The sequence below is a fragment of the Rhineura floridana genome, chromosome 6 (genome assembly GCF_030035675.1).
Source record: "Rhineura floridana isolate rRhiFlo1 chromosome 6, rRhiFlo1.hap2, whole genome shotgun sequence".
NCBI classification, from domain to species: domain Eukaryota; kingdom Metazoa; phylum Chordata; class Lepidosauria; order Squamata; family Rhineuridae; genus Rhineura; species Rhineura floridana.
The window spans coordinates 119753572-119773582 of record NC_084485.1 but is presented as its reverse complement, the minus strand read 5'-3'; the positions used below and the strand labels follow the sequence as shown (position 1 = coordinate 119773582).

The following is a 20011-nucleotide window of genomic DNA, read 5'->3' as shown; positions in this document are numbered from 1 at the left end:
TGCTATTAAAAGCGGAAGCAGGATTGTTTGAGCGGCTGCAGGGAGAGACTAGGTGTCATTTACAAACGAAACAGATTTATATCAGCTTCATCGGTTTAGGATTAGGATAGGGAACTCATTAGCCGTAGTTCTAGACCAGGAGTGGGGAACCTCAAGGCGCCCGGGGGCTGAAGATGGCCTTTCTCTGGCCTTTGAGATTCTCCCCAAGCCACATATATTACCTCTCCAGCCATCCAGGACATATCCTTCATGAGCCCCGCTTTGCACCCTCCTGAGGGGAATGTGTCCTTCAACTCAGATCATGCCTAGATGGGAGGTAGAAGAGGATATGTGTGAGTGTGTTTAGGAACCAGCCTACTGTGCAAGGGTTAAATGTACAGATGTTGCTCTGTCTGCATGTGAGCCCCCCTGAAGGTTGCCCAGAAGGGAATGCGACCCTCAAGCTGAAAAATGTTTCCCACTCCTGTTTCAGATGGATGGGTTTAAATTGTGCTATTTTGGAATAGCAAGTATCAGGACAATATTCTGCCTTATACTTAATTTGCTTTATTGTAATCAGGAATATGTACAATTCTCTTGTGATTATAAATACATGCACTCACACACGAGAGCTCATTCTCCGAGTGCTGAGACTGAACGTAGCTAAAATGGTACCATCCACACACTAAAGGGAGCTATCATTAGGCTTGTTAGAATCCCAAGGTTTGAATAATAATAATAACAATTGCATTCAGTGTTGTGGGCCACAGCTAGTGGGACTTCCTACCAACCAGTGGAGACTGGTGGCTCCAATAACAGTGGGGCAGTCAATCTGCTCCAGATTTTAGGCTGAACTTTCTAGGAGCTGTTCAAGGTGCAAAGCTTGAAGGGGGGGCAGCCTTGATTATATGAGAAAGACAATTGAAACATGTCTCTCTCTTGCTAATAGGAGTCTACTGAGGACAAAGGGAGTCTTTTGAGATTGACAGCTTTTCAGAAACAAAGATATTCTGCTTTATATCCATCCATTGTCAGTATTCATGACAATATTGAGACCTTGGGTAGCAAGGAACGATTAACAGCAAAAAGGCCCAAACTCTAGGCATTCGTCAAAGTGAAACTTCATGAATGACTAATAGCTTAATCAACCGGACGGCATGTGCAAAAGAGGATCTGAGCGTCACTCTGCCTGCTGATTGGAATTTGGCTCATGAAGATGCAAGATGATTAAACTGTGAAGATTTTTTCCCCCCTTGAACTATTAATGTACTCTGGGAGCAGTGGCCCGCAGCTCATTAAAGAGTAGAAAATTTGAATTTAAGTGTGAAGGACAGTACAAAAATATTCTCCACACATCCCCTGTTTGAGCCTTAGAGATTAGAAGAATGAAGCTGTGAAGAAAGTTCATCTTGTGATAACATTGACCCAGTGGTTTTTTTTTAAAAGTCAAACCTGTCAGGAATTATTTAGATAGATATTGGCAGAAGGGGATTGAATAGGAACTTGTGAGGATGTGGTGAAGGTAAGCAACTGTTAATGTAAAAGTGGGTGCTTTAGATTATATTAATGTTATATGAGCATGTGCCTCTTTGAAAGGTAAGTGCAATTTTAAATTGGTGTTATTCTAGTTTAACTACAATAGCCTCTTTCAAAGGACCCCATTTTGGCTCTAGTGCTGAGAATTCTGTTAGAGATCCATGGCCCCTCTAAGAAGCCTCAGATTGTGATGTCCCTCATCCACATACCCGGGAGCATGGAATGGAGTATATCAGGAACAGAGAAGCTGTGGCCCTTCAGAAGCTGTTGGACTATACAAGTCCCATCATCTCTGACAAAGGGCAATGTTGGCTGAGGCTTAGGGAAGTTGAAGTCCACTGTCAGATGGAGAACCACAGGTTGTCCACCTCTGATATATATGAATTAGTTAATTGGGTATATTTACATCCTGTCCTCCTTCTGTAGAATTCAAAGCAGTGTACATAGGGTTTCCAAGTGGTCCCCAGCCAGGCACTGACCACACCCAGACCTACTTAGCTTCAACAAGGTTGCTCTGTAAGTCTTGGGACCTACATGGTGCAATAACCGCTTGCAGTAATTGAAGTAATTGCTGGGGAAAAGGGTGCAAAACATGTAGGAAAATCTCATGCCACTGGCCCGGCCTGCTCACATTGTTGTTCCATTCACATGCACTCCCCACTGGTGCAGAATTGCACCACATGCAAGCATCTCCAACATATTCAGTGCATACTGGAAGGGCACCTACATTTCTGGAATTCAGAGCATTTGTTTACAGAATCAAAATTTCTGATTACTTCAAAAATTCATAGATTTTAAGAAATTATTGATGCTGCTTTCCAAGATGGTTGGAGCTTTCCAGTTGTGATGTCTGCAACTGAGGCAGTCCATTTCCAGCCACGGTTAATGGGAATCGTTTCCAGGTAGTGATATGTAGATTTGTGAAGAGGTAAGGTCACACATAATATTCTCTATTCTATGTGGCCTGGGCAATCAGAACACACATATAGAGGAAGATTTTGATGGTGTTTCTTTATGTGAAAGATGTCTAAGGTGATGCTACAGTAGCATTAATCATCAAGACCGAAAATCTATGAAAACATCTTTGGAAGCTGTTGGTGTCATGGAACAAATAACAGGGACTTTTCCCACATGTAGTGGAAAGATGTGTAGTAGCTGTTGTCAGGAACTGATCACTGCCCCATGTGGGGAACTGCATAACTGCAGCCTCTCAGGTAAGTGCCTTCTAGGTCTGGCTTGGCTGCACCCACCTAGGCTAGCCATTGGCTTCTCCTGGTCAGGGAGGAGCACAAAAGGGCTTCCTTTCACATTTGAGCCTTGTATTGCTTGAGCAACAAGGTCTACCTGAGCTCTAGTGTGTCTTGTATTTCTGGCCTTGCTCTTTGGTCCTGACTCCTTGCCCTCTGACCTTGAGTGCTGTTGGCTCTTGGCTCCCAGTTCCTCACTCTCCCCAAATTGTTGCCCATGACCAAGCACTATCATCATCATCATCATTATAATCTACAGCAAATAACTGGACATAAAGCCCCTATGGAACCAATGTTTTTCTTGCTGGGAAGTCATATAACAGAATTAATTACCTCATGCACTCCCACCCCACCACCAAAATACATTTAATTCCTTCTTTATGGGCTGTATCCCATTAATGTCCCTAAAGTTCATGCAAGTTTTGTCTTCCTTTTTGGACGGTGGCACATAGGAAGCTGCCTTATACTGAGACAGACCATTGGTTCATCTAGCTCAGTACTGTCTACACTGACTGGTAGAAGTTCTCCCAGCCCTGCATGCTGGCGATTGAAACTGGAATCTGTTGCATGCAAAGCATCTGTTCTATCATTGAGCCACTGCATGAACTGTGCCTCTGCATACAAGCACCCACATCACAAATTTATTTATTATTTATTGCATTTATATACCACCTCATAGCCAAAGCTCTCTGGGCAGTTTACAACAATTAAAAACATTAAAAACAAGTATACATATTTAAACCATACCAAATTAAAATCCATAAAAACCGATAGGCAAGTTAAAAACATGCTATTCAAATGCTGTTAAAAATGCCTGGAAGAAGAAGAAAGACTTGACCTGGTGCCGAAAATATAACAGTGTTGGTGCCAGGCACACATCATCAAGAAGATCATTCCATAATTTGGGGGCCACCACTGAGAAGGCCCTCTCCCTTGTTGCCAGACTCCCAGCTGCTCTCGGAGTAGGCACTCGGAGGAGGGCCTTTGGTGTTGAGCATAGTGTACGGGTAGGTTTGTGTCAGGAGAGGCTTTCCATCAGGTATTGTGGTCCCAAGCTGTGTAAAGCTTTATAGGTTAAAACCAGCACCTTGAATCGAGCTCAGAAACATACAGGCAGCCAATGCCAGCGGGCCAGAATCAGTTTTATATGTTCGAACCATCTGGTCCCTGTTACCAATCTGGCTGCTGCATTTTGCACAAGCTGCAGTTTCTGAACCATCTTCAAAGACAGCTCCATGTAGAGCGTATTGTAGTAATCTAACTTGGAGGTTACCAGAGCATGGACAACTGATGCCAGGTTATCCCTGTCCAGATAGGGGTATAGCTGGGCCACCAACCGGACTTGGTAGAAGGTACTCCATGCCACCAAAGCTACCTGAGCCTCAAGTGACAGAGGTGGTTCTAGGAGAACTCCCAAGCTACAAACCTGCTCCTTCAGGGGGAGTGCAACCCCATCCAGGACAGGTTGGACATCCACCATCCAGTCAGAAGAACCATCCACTAGCAGCATCTCATGTCTGGATTGAGCCTCAGTTTATTAGCCCTCATCCAGTCCATTGTCACAGCCAGGTACCGGTTCAGCACATTGAGAGCCTCACCTGAAGTAGATGAGAAGGAGAAACAGAGCTGCGTGTCATCAGCGAACTGATGGCAATGCACTCCAAAACTCTGGATGACGGCACCCAACGGTTTCATGTAGATGTTAAACAGCATGGGGGACAGAACTGACCCCTGTGGAAACCCATACTGGAGAATCCACGGGGCCGAGCAATGTTCCCCAAGCACCACTTAATGAAGCTGACCCGCCAATTAGGAGTGGAACCACTGCCATGCAGTCCCTCCCGCTTCCAACTCAGCCAGTCATCCCAGAAGGATACCATGGTCGATGGTATCGAAAGCTGCTGAGAGATCAAGGAGAATCAACAGAGTCACACTCCCCGTCTCTCTCCTGACAGAGGTTATCATACAGGGCGATCAAGGCTGTTTCCATGCCAAAACCAGTCCTGAAACCCTACTGAAATGGATCCAGATAATCGGTCTCATCCAAGAGTGTCTGGAGCTGGCCTGCAACCACTCATTCAAGGATCTTGTCCAGTAATGGAACGTAGTTATTAAGGTTTTCTGTGTCCAGGGAGGGTCTCTTCAGGAGTGGTCTCACTACCGCCTTTTTTAGGCGGCAAGGGACCACCCACTCTCGCAGACAGGCATTAATCACTTCCTTGGCCCAGCCAGCTGTTCCATCCCTCCTAGCTTTTATAGCCAAGAAGGGCAAGGATCCAGTACAGAAGTAGATGCACGAACCTGTCCAAGCACCTTGTCAATGTCCTCAAGCTGTACTAACTGAAACTCATCCAAGAAATCAGGACAAGGCTGTGCTCTGGATACCTCACTTGATTCACCTGCTATAACACTGAAGTCTAAGTCCTGGTGGATGCTAAATATTTTATCCTGGAAGTGCCTAGCAAATTCATTACAGCGGACCTCACATGGTTCTACCATGTACTTGGTCCCAGCATGTAATAGCCCCTGGACAATTCTGAAGAGCTCTGCTGGGCAGGAGAATGATGATTTGATAATGGCAGCAAAGTATTGGGGTTTTTTGCTGCCCTCACTGCCCCTAAATACAGCTTACCATAGGCACTTACCAGTGTATGTTTGCATCCACCAGGAGTTCGTCTCCATCTGCACTCAAGCCGTCTTCCTATATCGTTTCATCGCTCCCAGCTCTGGGGTATACCATGGAGCCATACGAGCTCTACACAGGAGAGGGCACTCAGGAGCAATCGTGTTAACCGCCCAGGTCATTTCTGTATTCCACAGTTCCACAAGGGTTTCGACAGGAGCACCAGCCCTATCAGCTGGAAAACTCCCCAGAGCCCTTTGGAAACCATCCGGATCCGTTAGTCTCTGGGGGTGAACCAACTTAATAGGTCCCCCACCCTTGCAGAGGGGGAAAGCTGCTGTAAGTCTAAACTTCAGCAAGCAGTGATCTGTCCATGACAGAGGGACTGATGTAAGCCCCCCCCACCATCTCCATGTCCAGTTGCAAAAACCAAGTCTAGAGTATGCCCTGCTACATGTGTTGGGCCAATGACATATTGGGACAGTCCCATGGTTGTCATGGAGACCATGAAATCCTGAGCCGCCCCGGATAAGGCTGCCTTGGCATGGATGTTGGCATCCCCCAGAACCAACAGTCTGGGAGATCTCAACAATATACCTGAGGCCACCTGTCAGCTCAGCTAGGGAGTCTCTTGGGCAGAGGAGTTGGCGCTACACCAACAGAATCCCCAATCTGTCCCGCTGACCCAACACAAGGTGCAAACACTCCAGACCAGTAGTCACATGGACAGGGTGCTTGCAGAGGAAGATGGAGCTCCTATAGACCACAGCAACCCCCCTCCCCGACCCTCAGGTCTACCCTGACGCTGAACCATTTACCCTCATGGGCATAGCTGGAAGACACTGACTCCTCCCTACTCATCCACCCAGGTCTCGGTTATACATGCTAGATCAGCAGCCTCATCCACAATTAAATTGTGAATGAGGGAGATCTTATTATGCACCAATCTGGCGTTTAGGAGCAGCATCCAGAGGCCCCAGAGCTGGCTGATAGGGCAACCAACAAACCTGCGGGTGTGGGTGAACATGTTGCTTCATGTTCATGGTGAAGGATGTCATGCATGCAGTCTCCTCCACCATAGGAAGTGGATTGTTGAACCACTGGTCCCTTGAAATTAATCAGTGGGACTTAAGTAAACCCAGTTAACTTGTCCTGTTAATTTTGATAGAATTTAATACTTCAATTGTATGCCTGCCAGCCTATTCAGAAGTCAGCCCCACTGAGTTCAGTGAGATACACATGTATAAGACGGCAGTGTAAGTACAACCAAAGTTCTCCACATTAGTGCAGGGGACTTTTTAAACGTTTATTCTTTTGTTTTGGTTATTTGAATTAATTTCTCTGGTTCAGTTTTTTCAGGTTCCCACACTTGCTGTTCCTAATCCCAACTTTCCTACTTTCTGATCTGTATTGAAAGTTAGACAAATGAACTAGGTCAGGTGTGGGGAACTTTTGGCCCTCCAGATGTTGCTCCAGATGCCATTGGCCATGCTAGCTGAGGTTGATGGGAGTTGTAGCTCAGCAACATCTGGAGGGCAAAAGGTTACCCACACCTAAACTAGGCAGACATACTAATATTACCATTTATTCAAACCACACTTCAAAACCACAAACAGAAGCTTCAACTTTCATTTATGACTTATTTCAGATTCTACCATGCCAATTAAAGGGATTTTATACTTTCAGCCCAAACTAACAAAGCAATAAGTCAGTAGCGATTATTTTAAAATCCCTTTGTTTTTCCAATCTGTATATTTTTTATCTTTGATCAGTTGTAGGTAAAATAACTATCTAAATAATATGACACATTGCCTTGTCATTTGGCTTGATAAAATTATAAAGGCATTCAAATAAGACATTAATTTCTTATCCCAGTGCAGTCACAGGATGCATTGAGAAACTCAAAACATTAGTCTGAAACAGCAAAGAAAACCTCCAGTTTTGACTGTTTTGATTTGAAATTTTCCAGCCACCTAGCAAGATGAAATCCTTGAACTATTTACTTAGATGAATGAATATATCCCTTTTTGAAATAGTGGATATGAAAGATTTAGCTATTAAAGTGTTGGGGTAAAATTAAAATCCTCTCCAGTAGTAACTAAAGACAGATAAAATCTTTCAAGGAAATTAAGCACTTCATCAAAAAGAGGGAAGGGTTATTGTTGAGATTATAAAGATTATATAGGAGGGCTTTCTCTCATGACAACCATCAGTTATAAATAGAAGGCCCTTGGTAACACCTGCTCAGGGAACCTTCTTTTACTTATAAAGCTATTTTTTTCTTTAACACAAATATACAACTGCATTTCCTTCAGTTGAAGGATAAAATAGCTCTCCCTGCATCAATGGGAGGAATAAACCTTCTGGGAAATTTAGATTATTGTATTCTAACATGAAAGAAAGGGTTGAAACAGGAGTGGAAGAAAAGGAAAAATAATGATATGTCACCAAAACCTTCTGTGCACTCTCATTTGTAAGTCCATCTTTTCTGACTTTTCATTTCTATAGCTGGATTTACATGCTTTGAGTTGTGTTATTTATTAATTCATTTTCCATTGGCACAATACCTCTCATGGTTTTTTTGTTTTACATTTAAAAATATATACCCCACCTTTCTACTTGCCCAATTTAACTCGGAGCAGCTTCAAACAAAACAAAGTTAAAAATTAAAATGCACAGACGTAACCCCAATCAATAAAAATGTTTTAAAAGATATTGGCCCTGATCCAGCTGTAGTTGTAGCCAATGAGCTACATGTAATAGGTAGAATTTGTGGTCCTCAGTTTGGGTATGCAACCCTGTTGGCATCAGAAAATTGATTCACACAGCTCAGTGTGGTTCAGATAGGCCACATTATGTGAATAGGGATGTCCCTCCAGATGTGTATCTTTCAGTGAACTCACATGAATGGCTGCTTCTTTCAACAAATCTCTCTTGCTGGATTGGGGTAATAATTCATAAAACTGGAAGAAGCATAAAATATTCACTTTATTACTTGGCAGAATAACTTTTATGTATTTATAACACTGGTATGCTGCCCCATAACCTCAGTTCTCTAGGCGGCTTATAATAAATAAGTAAAAACCCCCACACAAATTATAATGCAAAGTAAAACATACAACAATTAAAAAGGAGAGAAACTACACAAATAGAACAATACAACAGAACTTGCTACACTCCCAATTAAAAAAAAAATTAAAAAAGGAGGCTCTAAGTTCTTTAAAAGGCTTTGGCAAACAGAAGATCTTCATGATGCTGAAAAGACTACAAAGATGCTGCAAGGTAAGCTTCCCTGGGAATAATATTCCATAACTGGGGTGCTACTAGTGTTTACTCATCTCACTTCATATGGCAGGTGGATCCAAAGAAGGGCTCCAAAGAGCATTTTAAAGGGCATGGTTGGTGAGTGGCTGAGTGCTGAAATGCTTTCCTAAATTGAGTGCAATATTGTAAATGAGTAGAATTAATGCTGTCTCCACTTCTCCTGCTGACACTCCATCATTCACCAGTAATAGTGATTCACACTTTCTACTTGTGTGTGTATATGCTATAAGACATGGCTCCCAAACTTTTTTCCCCCATGGACTGTTTGAAAATTGCTGAGAGCCACAACGACTTTTCTGCCTGTTCTAGCAATTGTAATGTTATGTTATGGTTTATTTATATGCCGCCTTTTGGTCAAAAAGACCCCCTAGCGATGTGCTAGATGCTGCAAGATTTTTTTATTGTATTTTTATTGCTTCTTTTATTTCTTATATATTGTAGTATGGTATATTCCATAGATTTCAAATTGTAATACAATAAAACAATGTAAGAAATAAAAGCAGTAATAAAAATACAATTAAAAATTGATATGAACATTTAATGCGATGGAAGTGCCATCTCCCATCTTCAACCACAAAGTCACAGACACTCCATGAACCACCCTTAATGAAGCTTACAGACCACAGTTTGGAAACCCCTGCTTTAAGAAATAGTCTATTTTGGATACCTTTTAGATAGTGTTTGCCACAGCACACAGGATTAAAAGTGTCTAGCCAGTTCACTGGCACAACAATTGTTCGCTGTGTGCATCTTGTGGGCAGTTTCCCTGCAAAAGAGATCTGTCCACTGGGCAGGGAGGAAGTTGGGGGAGGAATGAAGGGGATGGTCCTGCCTAATCCTGTGCATACTCACCTGAAAATGAATTCCAGGACTTTTTGTTTCAAGAAAACATTCATAAATTGGACTTATACGTATTTTTTTAAAAATAAATAAGGCAGAACTTTGTCTAGACAGGATATTGTTAGCTGTTTTGAAACAAGCCTTTGCTTATGTTCCACCAACAAAATAGAATCATACCAATTTTTTTCTACTTGTTTGTGAGCATGGAGCAATGGTAATGGTATTGGTAAAGGAAATGGTAAAGTGGTTGATCTTTTTAAAAAGTTTGATGCAAACAAAAACCCCTGGAGTTTGATCTCCATTGCAGAGTATTTAGCTAACCATTTTTGCATTCCGTTTGGGCTAAAAAAGTCACAATTGAAGAAACATCACTCCGAAAATGTATAGGTCCAACACCAAGTTTGTTTGAACTGTGTATGCAGCTGATACTGATACACACGGTCATCATTGTATTTCAAAATTGTTGACACCTGACTTGGGCTTGAAGGAGAGGACAGCTTGGCACATACGTCTAACTTCCAAAGCATTTTAACATTAGTGTTTACAATAAACAAACATACATTATACTATGGTACAGCCATTTTTTCTAGCTTCATCTTGGAACAAATACATTATTTATTCCCAGTAGTTTTATTAAAATTATAATTTTTAAACAAACACATAAAAACAGTATTCCTTTTGATAACTTTGTTATGACAATGATAGTATGGTCTGATATACTCACTGAAAGATCTACAAGAAAGTGGCACATGGACATTAAGATGCAACAGCAGAGTTTGGAGAGAAACCGTGCGATGCATCAGAGATGACATTATACGCTGATCATCTCTGAAAGTTAGTGAATTTCAAAAATACTGTCTGTGCTATTTGCTAAGCTAAACTGATTAAAGGTCCCTAGCAATTACTTGGGTTTCTATTCCCAAGAAGTTCAGAGGTTCAGAATGTGTTTTGTAGCTTTTGATAGGAACTTTCATTTTTCATATTATAGAACCATCATCATAGAATAGGAGAGTTGGAAGGGGCCTATAAGACCATCAAGTTCAAACCCCTGTGCAATGCAGGAATCCAAATCAAAGCATTCTCAACAGATGGCTGTCCAGCTGCCTCTTGAATGCCTCCAGTGTCGGAGAGCCCACTACCTCTCTAGGTAATTGGTTCCATTGTCATATGGCTCTAACAGTTAGGAAGTTTTTCCTGATGTCCAGTCGAAATCTGGCTTCCTGCAACTTGAGCCCATTATTCCGTGTCCTGCACTCTGGGATGATCGAGAAGAGATCCCGGCCCTCCTCTATGTGACAACCTTTCATGTACTTGAAGAGTGCTATCATATCTCCCCTTAGTCTTCTCTTCTCCAGGCTAAACATGCCCAGTTCTTTCAATCTCTCCTCATAGGGCTTTGTTTCCAGTCCCCTCATCATCTTTGTTGCCCTCCTCTGAACCCGTTCCAGTTTGTCTGCATCCTTCTTGAAGTGCGGAGACCAGAACTGGATGCAATATTCAAGAGAGGCCTAACCAGTGCTGAATAGAGGGGAACTAATACTTCATGCAATTTGGAAACGATACTTCTGTTAATGCAGCCTAATATAGCATTTGCCTTTTTTGCAACCACATCGCACTGTTGGCTCATATTCAGCTTGTGATCAACAACAATTCCAAGATCCTTCTCACATGTTGTATTGCTGATCCAAGGATCCCCCATCTTATAACTGTGCATTTGGTTTCTTTTTCTTAAGTGTAGAACTTTGCATTTATCCCTGTTGAATTTCATTCTGTTGTTTTCAGCCCAATGCTCCAGCCTATCAAGGTCCCTTTGAATTTTGTTTCTGTCTTCCACGGTATTAGTTTTCCCCCCCAATTTTGTATCACCTGCAAATTTGATAAGCATGCTCTGTACCTCCTCATCCAAGTCGTTAACAAAAATTTTGAAGAGCACTGGGCCCAGGACCGAGCCCTGTGGTACCCCACTCGTTACTTCTGCCCAGTTTGAGAAGGAACCATTGATAAGCACTCTGAGTACGATTCTGGAGCCAACTGCGGATCCACCTGATAGTTGTTCCATCCAGCCCACATTTAGCTAGCTTGCTAATCAGAATTTTTAATTTTATTGTAACCCTGAAATCGCACAGATGAAGCTTATTCCCAGTCAAATTGAAGTCAGTGAGAATTCTTAACTGAATAGCAGCTAGAGAGCACAACTGCATCTGCCATGCACCAATGATGGCATCAGAAAAGACCCACATTGCTGCCTGCATTGCACCCTCAAGCAGACACCCAGCAGAGCTCTTCCACATGGAAAAAAAGCTGGTGCTACCTGCCCCAATTAATGGAGCACTGGATCATTCAAGGCCAGTTGTGATAAGTTCACTGGGCACCTTGAGGACAAAATTATTTGCCTTCATCCTGATCTTGATGCCACTGTTAATATAGTCTCTGGTGAGGTGCTCAGCACCCTGCCATATCCAATTAGTTCCAGTTATTGATGTCTGAGAATGTGGGCAAGTCTGGCTGTTTGTCCCACTGCTTGTGTTCTTGACCCTTCCCCATCCTGGATTGTTTGTGCATGCCCAAGTACCCGTGGGGTGGTTAATGCATCCTTGCATGAGGGAGCAATCTCTACTCCCTTGAAAGAGGTAGCAATACACACATTCCTGAAAAAAACTCCCCATGAACCCTGTTTTATTAAGGTTAGTGTTGGAATAGGCAAATGTTGCATGTTCACTTGGGGGGGGGATATTTGGGGAAATATCCCATTTACCTGTTCACCATGATGTAACTTCCGTATGGGTGGGGTTAGTTACCTGGTTTCCTCCTTCCTTTGTCCTGGAGGATTTTTTGAATATTCTCCATTGCTGATCAATCCACCATTGAGAGAGGCCGCATGGCAAATGATGCTCTCTGCTGACAGCATCAATACCAAACACTGAAATGGACTGAATACCTTCTATTTTCTTTCATCTAAGCTACAGCCTGCGTTTCTAACATATGAGGTCGTGAATAAATGTTTTTATCTTTTACCTAAGAAGATTGTGTCTGTTATTATTCATATAGAGAAAGGTGGGCAGCCCCACCTCTCTCACTCTGCTGCTTTCTCATTCTCACCCTGCTGCTTGTGTTTTTGTATCTCTGCTAAGAAATAGGACCAACCAAATTAGTTCCTATTTCTCTCTGGTATTTTTATAATACCGAACAGTTAGCAGGATAACTTGAATGAGAGTAGTAATTTTTTACACATGATGTAATGCAGCACCATTGATGTCAGAACTATTTGAGGTGTGGACAGCTTATCCATACTGAAAACCATCTTTAATATGGGTAAGAAGCTGGAAGGCCATAGATTTGCCCATAAGTGTCTGATGCTAAACTGCAGTTGGAGGATACACTGTGACATTCCCAAGGAAGTCCAAGAATAAGAGCATGAACAATAAACTTTTGATTCTGTGATTAGTATTTCATTCCCGGAAATATTTCCTGATATACTGGAGATGCGACATCTTCAATGACCATACGACAGCCAACGTGGACATTTCAAAGAAAAGGAGGTTATTTGGACCATGCAACTCTTTCTGCAATAGGTTCACTGGCATCTGATTTGCATCTGGTTATTACCTTTAAATCCCTGTATGTTTTAGGACAAGTTTACCTAAAGGTTCCTCTCCTTTCATATGAACTGGCTTGAGTATTAAGATGTGCTGGTAGGAGGCTTTGTCCTGTATCTGGACAACAGAGGTTTGTCTGGCTGTGAGAGCCTAGAGATTGTGGAACCCCCTTTTTAGGGAGGCCCAATTGGCTCTGTCCCTGATGGTTCTTTGCTTTCTTATGAACACCTGTTTATTTCAGCAGGTATTCAACTTTTGGAACTGTGGATGTTTTTATGACTTTTATACACCCATAAGTTCTATGGATTTTTATTTCTGTCTCTTTTGCACTGTAATCTGTTTTAATGGTTTTATTGCCTTCATTGTTATATGGAGAATAGTTTTATCAATCTTATGTAAGCTGCCCTCAGTGGCTGTTAGGAGGCTGACAGTGCAGGATACAAATCACCTCAAAAAATAAAGAATGACATTTAAGTCTGGTACTCGTGCAGTCCAGTTGAGGTGTCCAATGCAGCATCTTCCCATATTTTATGGGATTTCAGTTTATGTGCCTTGATGATGTGGACAGGACTCTTGCAATAATACAACTGTCATGAACCACTGCCACCAGTTCAGTCCCAGGACTCAATTTCCCAAACCCAGGGCAATTGATCCTGGCAAGGCACAACTATGTATAAAGGTATTTTAACCTTTTTGTACACCGCCCAGAGAGCCACTCGCTATGGGCGGTCTATAAATGAAACAAATAAATAAATAATAAATAAATAAATAACTCGTGACCCCCTTACCAGAGCTGAGTAAACCAACAACAACACTGCAAGGTAGGTAGACTGCCACCACCCCTTAATCTGGTCACCCACTCTGGGCCAAGAGGAAACTCAAAGTGCCAGAAATAGACCGGCCAAGGATTCCAACATACAAGAGCAAAGATGCATCCCTTGTCATGGAGCCTTAGGTAAAATATCCAAATATACGTTAGTCCTTGGTTAATTGGCCAAGGTTCTGGATTGAGAGCCAAATCCCCTCTTGCAATGAACACACACTGGTAAATAAGAAGTGGCTTTACTAAATTAAATATAAGTACACAGTTACAACAGCAAAATGGCCCCGAGGACTAGGTAAAATACAGTTACAGTCACAGACAAAAACAACAAAACTGTCTAGCCTAGTCTATACTTATAAAGAAGTAAACAGCAAAACAACTTCATGGTTCCACATCTCCCAAGAAATGTAGAGCCTGAATAGCAGCTAGAACTCCACCTAGGTAGCATCAGCAACCATAGGGAACAGTGGGGAACATGGGCTAAGGTTTGAATCCTATACTTATGGGAAAACGCCCAGCAACAGCCAGGAATTAATTAGCCAATCAGGGTGGTTTCTGATGATTATAGCGAATAGCTCTCTGGGCGGTGTACAAAAGATTCATGTCTGTTTTTCAGGCCTTACACTGGCTCCGCTTGCACCTGTCTCGGCTGAGCCGGCCCAGCTGAACCCCTGGCTGGCCCAGCTGAATCCTGTCTAAGGGACAGGACCTAGCCGAAGATCTGCCGCATCCAACTCCCCTCAGCCTGGTGTAAATGCAAGTTGGATTGTGCCCATAGAAATAAACAAATGTTATTCTAACTTCCATCCCGAGTTCCCCTACCAAACTAGGCAATCGATCCTCCTCCTGGAATTGACTTGTTACTTCTAAGACGAGGAGAGGTTAGGCTGTTTTTGTTTTGTTTTTTTGTTGGGCGTGGGCTCGCATGACATCTACTTGAACTGATGACAGAGGGCTGGAATTAGGCAGCCAAAGGAAACAGTCAAAAAAGGAAAGCAAAGGCAGATATGGGAAAACTGGAAAGCTACGCACATGCGTCTTAGACGCCAAGCAGGGTGGAGAGTGTAATTGTGTGCCAGTGGGGATCCGAAAGGGCGTGATGTCGTCATGACGCCGCACACAACCCCCCTCGGCGTGACGCACGCGCTGGCGAGCCCGTGAGTTTCCCGTTACGATTATTATTAATTTAGGGGTGGGGGGGCAGTGAGAGTGGGGGAGGGAACGAGAATTTCGCGCGGAACTGAGTGCGAGGAGGCCTTAAAAAAGACTGGAAAGGCGCGCGCGCAAGGGAAAGGGGCAGAACGGTGAGAAGGGGGAGGGGTCTCTGCTCCATCCTGTCGCATCAGGGAACATGGCGGCTGCCGCTAGTGCAGCAAAGGGACTCGACCAGGCCGAGCCGCGGCTGCCCCGGGTGAGTGGCAAAGTTAGAGCGGGAGGGGGGAGGTGGCTGGGCAGCCGGGCAGCCGGACAGAGTTTGTTGTCCTCCGACTTTGGTAAAGGGAAGCGAACGCGGCGGTTGGTACTGGCTTCGTCTTCCTTATCCAAGCCTGCTGCGAGTCCAACTGGGCCGGACACAAAGAGCTGCTGCGCTGAGGAGGGTTTTGTTCGGTCACATGAAACGGCCTAGCCAGTGAACGTGGAGCGGGGAGATGCCGCTGGCCGCTGAGGAGGAACTTCAGGTTGGAGTCGAGGGGGAAGCCTGGGGCACGAATAGCCGGGGCGTCCTCAGGAAGGCCGCGGAGTGAATGAGGTCACGGGGGGGGGAAATGGAGAACTCGCCCCTGTAAAGTAGGTGAATGTGTGAAGTACGGGCTTCCGTACCTCTTCCTCTTATAGATGAAGGTTTTAATTTTATTTTTGAGCTCTGGTGAAAGTATCTTGGTTTCCTTTCACTTGGGCATCACTTTAATCCTCCCTACGTTTGTCCCTCTTACAAGCCTTTTCAAATATTGTCGTCAAGGTTGCAGACCCCCGCGCATTTGCTTGGAAGTATTCCTGTCTAAACATTCAGGATTAGGATGATCAAGTTCTGTGGCTTCTTGTGGAGTCCAGTTGCTTGTTAAATAATGTTGTGTGTCTCTCTACCTCTTTGATGATGGGAGTAGAGTGTTCTTGCCCGGCTTCCTTTTTGCAGCTGTGAAACTTTCCATTCCGGTCACTTGATCACTCTTGTCTTGTTAGCTTTACAACTTCTTAAAACATGGCAGAGAAGTTCTAGCACATGCAAAAACACACAAAACATAGTAATCAATGATGCAGATCAGTACTGCTAGAACTTGGTACAGTGTTCAGTTTCCTAGTGTGAGCAATCTTGTACTGAAATGTTTTCAAGCTCTTATACACACTTGTTGCTCTTCTGTTTGTTTGGTAGTTTACTTGTATGGATAGAGAACTGAAATACATTGACTAGCAAATCTTATGACTGTTAAGTTACAGGAATTCATAAAAAATTAGTTACTTGTGTTAAATTTTGATGGGTGAACTAATGTTTGGAATTCCTTATTGTATTCTTCTCCTAGGTTGATGAATGTCAAGATGTGAAAGAATTTGGGCAGTAGAATTTTGCTGCTTTAGCGTAGGTAAGACTTCAGAAGACTACAGTTTTACTGTATTTCCTGGTATGATGGTAAAGAGGACTTGAAAACACTTGACAAAGCAAGATACATTCAAATATAATTTTAAAAAGCAATTAATTCACCATAATTATGCAGTCTTTTTCTTATAGGAGAAGAGGACAATAAAAGTTGAATGACAATTCTGCTGTAGCAGCAGAGAATGGTGCTGGTGGCTCAAGTGAGAGTTGGACCTAGCAAATATGATTCCTACTCTGGTGAACTTTGAGGTTCTGTTGGACAAGTCACTATTCTCTTCGTGCGTTACTTTTCCTTATGTAACATACAGTGTGAGTTGAGAAGTGGAGAGGGGCAAAAGGGGTAAAAATGTGAACCGGAATCCTATCCAGATAATCAGATTTGAACCTGACGAATGAAATTTGCCAGTCTTCTGAAGGTGTTCCAAGAAAGAAAAAAATAATTGTATTAATTTTATTTACTATTACATTTTTATCCCACCTTTCCTTCAAAGAGGTCAAGATGGTGTACGTGGTCCTCCTCCATTTTATCCTCACAACAACCCTGTGAGGTATGTTAGTCTGAGAGACTGTAACTGGCTCAAGGTCACCTAGCAAGCTTCATGGCTGCGTGGAGATTTGAACTCTGGTCTCCCAGGTTCTAGTCCAACACTCTTAACCACAATACTGTCTCTGTAATCATTATAGATAACTGCATGTCTGTGAAATGAGAATAGTAGTGAACCTTGCTCTCGTGTATTTTGAAGATGAATTTAATAGTGATTGTAAATCAGTACTACTTAATAAGCAGTAGGCAGAATTAAGGTTCCAGAGTGATGTGACAGTGGGGCATTTGTGGAACATTACTTCGCATTATAGAAACCGCCCAGAGGGCTTCGGCTATGGGGTGGTATACAAATGCAATAAATAAATAAACATAGTTCAAATTATTATTTTGCATAGGTAGCATTCCTTAAACAATGACTTGGGAATATTGCCATGGTTTCTGAGAGACTGCTGCTAAGATGTACTCTTCCTGTATCTAATTTCAAGTTGTCCCCAAGATACCTAAATTCTTAAGTCCCTGAAAGTACGAATATTGTTTACATATATTTTAAAACTTTGTATTAGTGCTGCAAGCAAAACTACCTTTCAGTCTTTTTCATAGTTGTTGGTTTCTTTTTTAAAACAATTGGTCTGGGTAGATAAAAGAGATAACACAGAGCCGCCTTAATGTGCCTAAAAAGGCCTGTTGAGAGTAATAGGAGTTGCCCAGGAGCAGGGCAGATAGATTGTAGGGGATGTTGGACTTAGATAGGGAAGACCTGGATTTGAGTCTCCAGTTAGCCATGTAGCTTACTTTATGATCTTGTGCCAGTTATTCTCTCAGCCTAACCTATCTCACAGGGTTGTTGTGAGGATACGAGCTTATGTATGCTGTCCTGAGCTTCTTGATGAAACAGTTATACGGGTGTATCTGCTTCATCAAAGGATACAAATGTGATAAAAATTATCTAATATTTATACATGTGAGAAATATTAGAGATGTAATAAAACATACATCTCAGTTATAAACTCATAATTAATTCTGGATGTGAAGAGTATCTTTGCTCTCGAAGGCCTAAAGTGACAAAATGTTTGAAAATGTACTTGTCTCATTGCTATTCCAGAAAAAAAAGTCATTGACCTGTTTTGCATGTAATGCTAAGCCAAACTATGACTTAGTATGAACAAGTAAACATACAGGTTCTCAGACTGAAGATTGCAGATGTTTTGCACCTCCCCAGGTCCTGCTGCCACCCTGCTACCTGTGGTTAAGCCACAATTTGGCTTAGTGTTGTATCTTACCCTGGGATTGTAGTTTACTCCCCCAGGAGAACCCCAAACAATAAACCAAGAACAAACCTTGGTTCCAGTTCATAGTTTGTCTAGAGCAAGATAAACCCTAAGTCTGGATTTGGAGGTAATGCTGAGCTAAACCATGCTGTCATTAGTGTGGCAGCAGCAGTACTGGGGACGGAGGGCTATGATCTTCAGCCCAGCAACCTGTATGTCTACTCCTTCTATCTAAGCCATAGTTCTGTTTAGCGTTACTTGTGAACTGGGCCATAATTTTAAGATGTTGGAATAAGCAAAAAACAACAACCCAGAACTAGTGATACTGTCTCTAAAAAGTGACTTTGAATTTCGGAATTGTAGAGAGATGGCACAAATTCTCAGATGTATGTTCATTACTTTGAACAGCAATCTTTCATTCTTTATGTCAGTGAAGGATCTGAGAAAAATATTTAAGATATGGCATATAATTTTTGACAACATTGTATTGTGTTGTTGGGTGTAAGTCTTGCTTAGTGAAACTAAGTTAATGCTTTACAAGCCGATGTATCTGGGTAATCAGTGGAAGTTCTTAATCTCCATTTAAAAACTAGGAATTGTTATATACTTTCTGCATTCTATTGTTGACTAGTGTTCAATATGTGTCATTGTCCACGTTGTGGTAAATGATGGAATCAGAAGGCAAAATTGTGGGAAAGGTAGCAAAAGCTACTTCTTCAGCAGTGAAGTGCTGCAGCACCTTGGCCCCATTCCACCTTGACTAGCAGACATCTGACCACCTTGCCATGCACTTTGCAGCTGTTCTTTTCCTCTATATGTAGTGGGGTGGGAGGGAAATGGGCTGAGGAACAAGTGACAAAAAAATTGGGCAGCAGCTACCTCTAAGCAGTAATGGTGGCCCTGCCTGGCAGTCTCCATGTTTTCCAGGTAAAAGGTAGAAAGCATAGAGATGAGAAAATTGCTGTAGAATGCACTGCAGGGCATTTCCTTCTTTGCTTCTCTACCAGAAAGAAAGAGAGAGAGGAAGAGATGCCAGCCAGCAACTCAAAACACCTACCTTGTTTTCTAACTTAGGAACATAGCTAGGTGTCCAGGCAACTGCTAGCCTCCATGTTCTCCCATTTTGTTCTTCTGCCAGAAACGGTTCCTCTGTGTATGAAAACTTAGCCTTTTACTTTCAGATTTTGACTTTTAGTTTTAAAACTGGAAGGCATGGTGAAACCCAAACACCTTTAATAAGGGGTGTGTTTTGAAGGTGTGGCTGAGGACAGTTTCCTCCTTTCCAGGAAGACGGAGAGCCTTTGATGTTGTCTTCTAGCATTAGTGCAAGTAGCTTTTTAAGGGTAAAGGGAAGAATGGGGACACAATTGTTGATTGCCTGGGGACAATTCTTACTCACCATTGACAAAGTGACCATCATGGCTGTGTTAAGCCAATAGCAGCCAGAATAATTCTGACAAATCTGCCAGGTATCTATGTCATCAAAGCAGGACAATCACTGAGAGAGGACCGAGGCTTGGATCAAAAGTGTAATTCACAATTTTCTCTGTGTATGGGGGCTCCCTGACTCCTCCTGTTCAACAACAGCCCCCTGCATCTCCTATACAGTACTTCTGAAAGTCAGAGACTCTTTCTGAC

At 42.7% G+C, this 20011-nt stretch overlaps 1 protein-coding gene across 14 annotated transcripts in view; it reads left to right on the top strand.

Annotated features, from left to right (window-relative positions):
- Window positions 1-14965: 14965 nt before the first annotated feature.
- The window catches only part of ZNF644 (zinc finger protein 644), a 112889-nt gene continuing 107843 nt past the window's right edge, over window positions 14966-20011 (top strand). For 6 of the 14 annotated variants that reach the window (XM_061633631.1, XM_061633622.1, XM_061633634.1 and 3 more), the window contains exons 1-2: window positions 15279-15379; window positions 16488-16547. The gene's annotated coding sequence lies outside the window, so the exon portion shown is untranslated. The other 8 variants (XM_061633632.1, XM_061633623.1, XM_061633627.1 and 5 more) reach the window with 8 other exon arrangements.